We start from the raw sequence: 10000 nt of genomic DNA, 5'->3' as shown, positions 1-10000 counted from the left end.
GTCACATACACACCCATTCTAAAAAGCCTGTTTTTACAGCAGAGATGAACATGTTTACAGTCTGGTTCAAAAAACCAAATAGGTGTGATTAGCTCATGTCTGGATGGACACACACTGTACGGGGGGTGAATGTTTTGATGACTCATCAGTTTTGATTTGATGAAGGATAAGAGTTATTCACAATAAGGCGTGTAGCTGACCTGATTGACAGGTGGGCGCGGTGTAACGGTTTGTCAGGAGGTTTAAAACCCGCCTCAGCTCCAGCTCTCAGCCTGTCGTTAGGTTGACTCAAAGTTAGACTGAGACAGCATTTCCAGCATGGAGACCGCCATCGATGGGACTCCAGCGCCCCCTGCAGGAACAGACGGGGGACGTCACTCAGGCTTTATCCACTAATATTTACAGTCTGTGTTAAAACGCAATGGCGAGATACGCTTTCAGACTTTGAACACAACAGTAACATTCAAAACAAAAGCTCTACAGCAGTTCAGCGAAGCTCATCATGTTTTTGTTTTTGTCAAGACGGTTATTTAGGCTTTGTGTAGCTTCATAAGGCCGCATGCATTTCCTGCCACATTACATCATTTCGCTAGTCTTTGTGACTAATGCACCAACGACTGAGGCACAACATGATCAGTGAACCCTTTGTACCTTTGTTGGCCGCCTCGCGCTGCCTTGAGATCTCAAAGCTGTGATGTCGTGTAAGAATCTCATCAAAAAAAACATTCATGGAACAAAGCAGCGGGTCTCTTAGAGCAACACGCAATGAAAAATAATAATGTGTAAACAAAAAGGAACAATGGTCGTAAATAGACCGACACCCTTCAAGGATTTGTTTTGTTCACCGCTTTACAAATCGCGACCTCCGACGTGGATCAACTGAGTCAACGGTCTGATTGTCTCCACAAATAAGAAACATCATGAACTTCTTATTGTTTCATCAGTGAGAGGAAGACTGGCTCGACTCTGCATCACATCAATTATCACATAATAGATTTCACAACAAGAGTGAGATGATAAAGGTATCTGACTCTCTGATCATTAAGGAAACATGTTGAAGTGCTGGCTTCTCTGACAACAATGCAGCAGCCAGTATGTCCTCCTTCTAACTTTAGATTCTGCTCCTGAATGCTCTGGATTTGTTTGGACCAGAGAAGGTAGGCGCTTTTAAGACCCCCCCAACACGGCCGTTTTGGACGCCCCTCGGTTTGTCAGATATGAGAGCAGTTATCAGGTCAACAGGTGTTGCAGCGATGGAAGCGGTCAAGAGAAGTGGTTCAGATAGAAGTGATTGTACCCGACCTAAAAAGCCTCTGCATGTTTCTAATAAGCTCCACGAGCAGAAACGTGCTCAAACTAGGATCAATATTGGAGATGCTTTTGAAAAATGGAGAGAGGTTAGAACACAGAAAGGTTTACAGACCCATGCAGAGCTGGATAAACACTGAAGCTTCAGAGTCCACCACATGGTGACCTGAGTGAGCATCCACTCTAGAGAGGGGGGGGGGGGACAGCTTTCTATGATGTTTAGAATTTGGACTGCAGTGCCCATTTTAAACACTAGGTGTCAGAGTTACATACTGCTCCTTTAACTGGTTTCTTGCAGCAGGTCGGTCAGTTCATGTACAGAGTCTGCCGCCTTTTCAAGAGACATCTGTACAGTTGTTTGGTCAGCACCAGTCTTTGATTGACAGCTTTAACAACAAATGGTATTCCTTCATTTTTAATAATTTTATGTTTTAATCAGTAAATAGTTTATGCTGCAGCCACATCATGGTGGTTCCTGTCAGCCTCAGTGTTTGGGAAGGTGCTCATCGCTCCCTGGTGTTCACAAAGATAACTAAAAACACATCAGTCCCTTTTATTTATAATGTTTTAAAATACACCTTAAAGTGTGCAAAACCTCATGAGTAATGGATCAGTAGAATCATGGTCCATACATTTACATCAGTCCTGGCTGTGGATGGAGAAACAGGATGGAAGCCTCCAAACATCAGACAGAAATGTGACACGCTTCGTCTTTGGATTAGACTTGTTAAGATGTCCTGTCTCTCCATTGGAGGCACGGGGAGCCCAAAAATCTATTTAAAAAAAAAAACATGTTTCTGATGTACAGAAAGTGGTCTGTAGATATATCTGGTGTAAACATAAACTACCGACTTATTGTCTCATGAAGGATCGTTACAGAGTAGAAGACTAAGATCCCTCTGCTCACCGCTGCGTTCAGGAACATTACCTTTAGCTGTAGAGGCCGGCATGTTTATCGCCTCTCCAGAGGAAGACAGAGTTTGGGTTGTTTTGTGTTGTTATGGTCGACTATTATTTTGGTCACCTAGCAACGGGCAACGTTGCTTTTTGGTTGTGTGTGCGCTCTCCCCTTTTGCTCTGCACCGTCCGCATCCTATCTGAAAGGCCCTTAAGGCCTCTGATTGGCTCATACATGGGGTCAGTCGGCCATTTTATAGAAACTAAACGAGAGGGGAGGGTTTGTGAACTACAGGAACCCAAGAGGAGCGGCGAAGTTATTTTTAAAATCTAAATTTTCCACAAATACAATTTATCTGTAAAATGGATTTATCGCCCAGCCCTAGGTAAACATTAGGTGCACACAACAGGAAAACAATGAACAGTAAGCGGAGAGAAACATTGAAAACACGTTGAGTGAGCTCCAGAAGAGACTGAACTAAAGCAGCAGCAGAACAGTAAGTTTAAACTAACTCTGAAGTCTTCAGACCGGGTTCAGTCGTGGGCACGGAGCTGATTGGCCGGTGGTCAAATGTCAGAGCATCAGGTGATCCTCAGGCCAGCATCACACCACCTTCTATCAAACCAGGCCAGTGGACATCCTGTAAATGTGTGTGTGATCAGAAGCAGCACATTTCCTGTTCTGATTTCATATCCATTAATTCTCTGTTCTGCAGTTTTTCATCATTAGCGCGCGGGGGCAAAGCCACCCGGGCCGTTGTCTGCATATCATCTATTATTTCCCCCTCTAAAATTCCCTTCCTCCTGCATGAGCACGCTGGAAAACAAACAGACGCTCATTAGCATGTGTGACCCGTTGGTGGTAAACAGGCTTATTTCCACATGAGTGCAGTGCGAGAATGGATTCTCCACCGGGACCGTCGAGGTAGGTGGGCCCGCCGGCTGCCTTCATGGGGACTTTAATGGGGACTTAACAAATCCAAGTGGACAGGCACAACATTCTCTGGCACAGGGAGGTCATGTTGGTACAGTGTGCACTTGTTAGAGGGTGACTCACTGTATCTGGACTCTTGGGTGGCCACTGATATTCACTTCATTTTTTAATGTGCATTTTTTCTCCCCCGGTGCTAATTGTTGGATTGTGACGGATGCCGAGTGCGGCCTGCCAGAGCTGAGGTAATGTGCAGCGCTCCAATAATGCCTCTGTGCTCTGTGAAGTGAAGTGATGAAAGCAGCCTGTAATTACAGGGATAATCAAAACTGTCAGGGGCTCCTCTATGGATGGTTCTGTTTACTGTCTGCTTCTCTCACAGCATGCTCCCCCCCTCCACTTCCTCAGCCTGGACCTCAGACCTCAGACCATCGTCGCAACTGTACCAGTCTGAGTGTCAAACAAAGTGAGCGTCTTAGGGCGCGGTCACACTGGCCAAATGTACCATGCTGTACTCAAGTACGATTGCCCCCCCTCGCTGTTAGCGGTCTATATTTACTACAACCTCCCGTGATTAAAAAAGGATGGCACAGAATCCAAATGTATTCATAAAGCACATTTAAAAAACACAGTTTGTAAAAACAGCAGGATGAAAAGCATTGAGACAAATAGGATGGGACTCTCACGCAGATCCAGGAGCCATAAAAATGTGTTTTAAGGTTAGATTTAAAAACAGGCGGTGTGAGGCCTTGGGTCAACCTCGACCTCAGGACAGTCAGGAGCATCAGATCGTTTGGTCTGAGTGTCCGTGGTGAAGATGTGTTTTTCAAAGGTCAGAGAGATTAGAAGTGAGGCCCGACTGATTTGAGATGTTTGAGGCCGATACCAATATCAGGAGAAAGAGAAAAAAATCAGATATATCGGCCGAGATCTTTCTTTTTCTTTGTTCCTTTTTCAGAGAACATGAGTTATTCATTTCTGTCAGGACCTAAAGACAATTTCAAACAAAATCTTAAAAATTGGATCTGGAGAAAATAACCAACCGTGCCTTAAATTTTCTCCAACAAATGAGTTTTTTACTCTTTCTTGTTCAGATCAGAAGGCTGCAGTTCAGTGCTCCGGCCGCAAGATGGCAGCATTTCGGCGCCTTTTTTTCTTCTAGAGGAAACTCGACGTTGTTGCTGCCAAACAAACATGTCTTCATATCAAATGATCAAAACGCATTAAAGGGGATTTTCCAAAATGTTCTGTGGTTATTTCCGTTAAAGTCCTTCACCCGTTTCAAATCTCTGAAGTGGTTTTTGATTTAGGAAACAATATTTTTAAACGATCTTTGTTTTTGTTTTTTTCATTGCAGACTGGTTGAGGATTTCAGATGAGCTATGCAATGTTCTGTTTTTGTAGTTTGTAGAAATGTAATATGAGTGTTTTAATATATCATAAGTACACAGAAATATATCCTATGATGTAAGATAACTGCTGTAATGTTATCTGGATATAAAACATATTAAGGATTAGTGTTGGCTGATTTAAATAGTACGTTATGTGATATTTGGCATTGATGACAGACCTGCAGCACTCTGCACAGACACACCTGTTGAGCGTGTAATCACAGGTGATGCAGACAGACACGATCTTTGTGTCGGAATCCCTCCGTTTGTTTTGAACGAGAGCAGCAAAAACAACCCTGATCCTGGATCAACATCCCGGCTTTCATTCAAACCGCGTCGTTAACGGAGTCGCTTCAGCGGTTTAGCAGAGAGGACTACAAAAAACACAGAGGTCTCACTCCGTCTGCTTACGACGAACAAGCACATTTAAGTAAAAAACAGTGTTTTTGTTTTTGTATTGAAGTTAGCTCAACGAGGTTACACTTTATATCCAGTGGTGTAGTGCAGGGTATAAGCAGGTATACAGAGTAGCCTATATACACTTATTTATTCAGTCTCCATACATACATACATACATATGGTGTTTACCCACTTTTAAATCTCTTGTTATTCACATCATTGACTGATTGACAATAAGCAGTAGTTTGCTCCAATTTTATTCCTAGAATGGTGAAGGGATGATGACCTTCCAACTCTCTAATTGACTTATATGTACCATAGACTGTTAATATATATATTGTTATTTACAGTCTAAGGTATGTAGCCTATACTAAATGAATGTTAATGAGTTATTGTTACATGTCACTGTTTATAACAGTTTATCTTCTGCTTGACGGGTCACTCCCAACACATTTGGAGGGAAGAGTATACCCACTTCTTCAGCCACTGTTTACAGTTTCACAGGGAAAAAGGCCATCTTCTACAATTTGATAATTCAAATTAATGGTAATTATACTTCGCAGTTAATTCTGTCAACGACACTGTTGACAAAAACAGACTTTCTTGTGATGAGTCCCAAACCTGTCACTATGGTAACTGCTGCCCCTATGGTGGCTGAACTGCAGTCAAAGCGACGCCCACTTCCACAGACTGGAGGCACCGAGTGATTCATCTTCACAAATAGAGACGATCTCTGCGCACGGCGCCGTGTTTATAGTCAGACTGCAGACTGAGCGGAGGAGACGGTGTGTGTACCTGCGTGTTTAGCGGACTAACGACGCTGCCCCGACACCTCTCTGTCGACGGAGGACGTTAGTTAACCGACTGTCTGGCCGTTAACGGAAGAATTAGAGGGAAATCCTCGGTTTCCCGCTGACATGAAGGTGAATTACAGCGACCACAACAACGCGGTGCGTGTGTGCGTGATGAGCGGCTGAGGAGGAGGAGGAGGAGGAGACGGAGGCTGCGGTCTGAAACCTGATTTTTATCCTGGATATTTCCAATGAAACGTCGTTGTAAACACACAAGGTGTCTGTGCTGATTTATCAAGTCGTACTGCGCCTCTTTCCATCCCGATTTAACGCGTTTTGAGGGGTTTTCTGCCTCCTGAGGATCCTCCAGCAGCAGCGGGACGTCGGACTGTTTTTCCTCCAGATATGGAGCGTGAAGATGCGGATTACAGAGGAATCCCCGCCGCTGCAACTTTAGCCGCATTGGTTTCAGCCTTCACGTCAGTGCGGTGCTGTTTTTGGCAAGAATAAATAAAACTATGAGTGCATATGTTCTGCCCAGAGGAATGAATCGGTGATTTCAGAGCACCACTGGACTCTCCCCCTGCTATCCTGCATGTAGCTGCTGTTAGCTGCATTAGCCGGCTAACAGCTACAAGGTGCTGGCTGCACATTAAAACCATTTTTTTCTGCAGGAATTCTGAGCAGTTTTTGCCCACGTTTCCTCCCCGTGGCTTATTTATCTGCAGGATTTGGGAGGATTTACTCATCCAGGAATGAGGTCTCGAGTGGAAAGGATCCGCTTGACCTTGTTTTGGGGTCTGATGCTGGGTCTGTCGTCCTGCCTCCGGCCCGCCACCGCAGAGAGTAAGTAACACTGCTGCTCCACACTGCTGCTCCACACTGCTGCTCCACACTGCTCCACACTGCTGCTCCACACTGCTGCTCCACACTGCTCCACACTGCTCCACACTGCTGCTCCACACTCCTCCACACTGCTGCTCCACACTGCTCCACACTGCTGCTCCACACTGCTCCACACTGCTGCTCCACACTGCTCCACACTGCTGCTCCACACTGCTCCACACTGCTGCTCCACACTGCTGCTCCTCACTGCTCCACACTGCTCCACACTGCTGCTCCACACTGCTCCACCCGGGGAAACACTGACTGATCCACGCTCCAGAGCTGCTGAAACATGGGGAACATGGTGCTATGTGTGACTTTACTCATTGTGCAAACATCACAACACTATATGAATAAATGTAGCATTGTTTTTATTTGTAAATTACATATTTATCACATCATATTTGTGTCAAAACTACCAAAAAACTCAGGTGTGAGGAGCTCCTGAATCCCCAACAGTAAAAAACAAAACAGTGTGCACACAAGTTTGATGACATATCTTGTGCGCATATGACTTGTTCTACTCTAACTTGTGGGCTCAATGTAGTAACTTTTACCACAGGATAATAATCTTGTGCACACAAAATAATAACTCCTGCACAAGATATTTCTTGCAGATGACTTGTTCCCACATGACAGTCATCTTGTGTGCACAAGATAAAAACATCTGAAAACTTGTTACTTACTTTGTGGACACAAGATAACTCCTGCACAAGATATTTCTTGCGCACGACTAAATTATCTTTTGCAAACAATTTAATAATGTTGCTCGTCTTCCCACTTGTTCCCATGATACAGTAAGTAGTTCCCACAGGACGATTATCTTGTGCGCAAGATTAAAACGTCTGCACACAAGTTATTCATCTTGCACAGGCTCAATGACAACATAAACATCTTAAGATAATGTTTTGTTTTTCACAAGTTTTCATCAAACTTGAAACTTGTTCCTACAAGTTGTTAACTTCTGCACACAAGTTTTAATCTTGTGCACACAACATACAAGTGTGAAAACAGAAACAGCTTCTGCTCAAGGTAATATCTTGTTTTTGCTTATCATCACTTATCATCTGACTTAAGCGCAAAATATTGTATCTTCGACTTGTTCCCTCAGATTATAATGTCAGCGCACATGTTAGTGGATAACTGGTGTTCACTGGATAATATCTTGTTTTCACACAAAATGATCTTGTGTGCACAAGATAATTAACTTCTCCACATTAAATGTAATAATAAATCACATTCTGGGACTTCAGGGCTCGGTACACTTCTGATGTTTTGAAGAATAGATTTGGTAGAGCACAACGTTAGTGAGTCATATTATATATATCACAACATGTGTAGGGAATGTTTGTGTTCCTGAAACCACTCGTAATAATTTGATGCATGCGCGTCGTGGTTAACTGCAGCTGTGGATGAAAGTGGGAACGACCGAAACAGAAGAGTCCTTTAGATCGTGCTGCTGATAAAAACTTGAGCGTGACTCAGAGAGTGGAGAAAGTCTGAGTAAGAGAGACTTAAATCCAAACCTATAATATTCCACTTTGTTTAACTGTGAGTCACAACGTGGTGAATATTAGAATCAACAAAGAGTGGAAGGTCTCCGAGGTCCCAACAGGAAGAAGACCACAAACAGAGACAGGATGTGAGGAATTAAAGGGAGGCTTTTATTTTGTAGAGAGATGAAGTGAGAAATAAAAACAAACCTGGAGAGTGACATCACACATGAAATCTCTGAGGTCTGCTCCTGATCTGGTTGTTCACACATGCACCTCACAGCGGGGGGGGGGGGGGTCACTTACGGACTTTTCTGCAAAGTGTGAAAGACGTAATAAATAACTCTCCTCGTCTTTGTTGACATCATACTTCTTCACTCGAGCAGCCTTGATACATTTTTTCGGTCGTGTTGTTTGTGTCTGAGTTTTGATAACTCACCCGTCATGTTGACAGACACCACGGCGTTGAAATGTAAAGGTCTGAAGGGGCCGCTGTGTTGACCTATTTCGGTACGTAGCAGTTAATCTGGTTTATCAAACAAACCTGGGGGGGAAATGTTTTCAGATGTCTAAAGTTTCAGCTGATCAGACACACAAACATCCTGTCAACAGCCAAACGAGGGGAAACCACACGTGTCAGATTGTAATCTAATAATAATCTATTAAAGTGAACTTTTGAGACGCGGCGTTCGGCCCCGCACCGTCAGTCAGAATCAGAATCAGAATCTGGGTTTTTACCAAGTACATTTACACATAAAGGAATCTGACTTGGTGTATTGGTGCTAAACAATTAACAAGGAAATAAAACAGAACTAGAAACAACTTAAATAATACAGAATAAGAAGATATTACAATATATAAAATAGAATTTAAAAAATAAAAAACACAAAATGTACAAAAGGTGTAATGTACAGTATGTTATTCTTCTTTTCTCTAGTCCCTCAATTAAACAACTTTTATACGTGAGGGGAGGAGTCAGCTGGCTGTCCTGGCGATGTAAACAAAGTGAAGATAGGACTCTGAAAACTCTGAAAACATCACAGACAGTGGGACTCGGGTGTTACACCCATTGTAGACAGTCATGACTCACAGAGTTATTTTCAGAGGATAGACTTGATTTCTACATTTAAGGGTGAAAAATCACAGATAAAGACTTTAATGTAACGCATTAACCAAGAAAGTCTAAGAACGAGAGTCCGAGTGACGAGCTTCAACCTCCGTCGGCTCGTAAACTTTCAGATTGAATGAATTTGAGTTTCTTTATTTATTCAGAATTTCTTCTTATGTGCTGCCACATGAAATCTTTCCATGTCTCTCCAGCTGCCCCGTAAACCAGGCTTCCTGATTCATCCCATTCATGGTGACACGTTGGGGAGGGGGGGTGTGTTGGGGGGGCTTGAACCAGGGGTCTGGGGTTTTAAAAATAGACCAAGCCAAAGTACATTTGCAAAGCAAAACAGAGTGAGTCCTGTTGATTGGAAAGAGTGAGGAGCTTGTGGACTGTGTGTCATGGGGTTTACTGTTCCCCCCCAGTGGTCACAGGACAAACCTGCGAGGCCGAGACCTTCTCCCATCCAGGTCCTGCGTTTATTCTCACTGCGCTGCGGGGGCTGGTGTGAGGGCGCCTTGTGTGGCTGAACTCCCAGCATTCCTGCTGGTTTTACTGGATCCAGTAGCTGGGGACTAAAGGGGTCGCTGGTAGGTTTTGGGTTAACCCGGTTTGGCTCTCTCAGGTGAACCAAAACAAGTTTTTATCTGTCAGGAATGATCTTCCTCGACACATTTCTTTTTCTCCCCTCACCTCGCCTCGTCTCGTGAGGAAAGTATTTATGAATGCGTCCCCCCCCCCCTCCCCCCGGGCGCTCCGTCACTAACAGGATGGAAACGAGGAGTAAACACACTCGC

At 43.9% G+C, this 10000-nt stretch overlaps 1 protein-coding gene across 1 annotated transcript in view; it reads left to right on the top strand.

Moving 5' to 3' along the window:
* The first annotated feature begins 5150 nt into the window (after positions 1–5150).
* igf1rb (insulin-like growth factor 1b receptor) overlaps positions 5151–10000 on the top strand; it is a 12187-nt gene continuing 7337 nt past the window's right edge. Inside the window, 1 exon segment of the mRNA XM_020661099.3 lies at positions 5151–6563. The gene's annotated coding sequence lies outside the window, so the exon portion shown is untranslated.

The sequence above is a fragment of the Labrus bergylta genome, chromosome 3 (genome assembly GCF_963930695.1).
Source record: "Labrus bergylta chromosome 3, fLabBer1.1, whole genome shotgun sequence".
Classification (NCBI taxonomy): Eukaryota; Metazoa; Chordata; class Actinopteri; order Labriformes; family Labridae; genus Labrus; species Labrus bergylta.
This window is presented reverse-complemented; position numbering and strand designations above follow the sequence as displayed.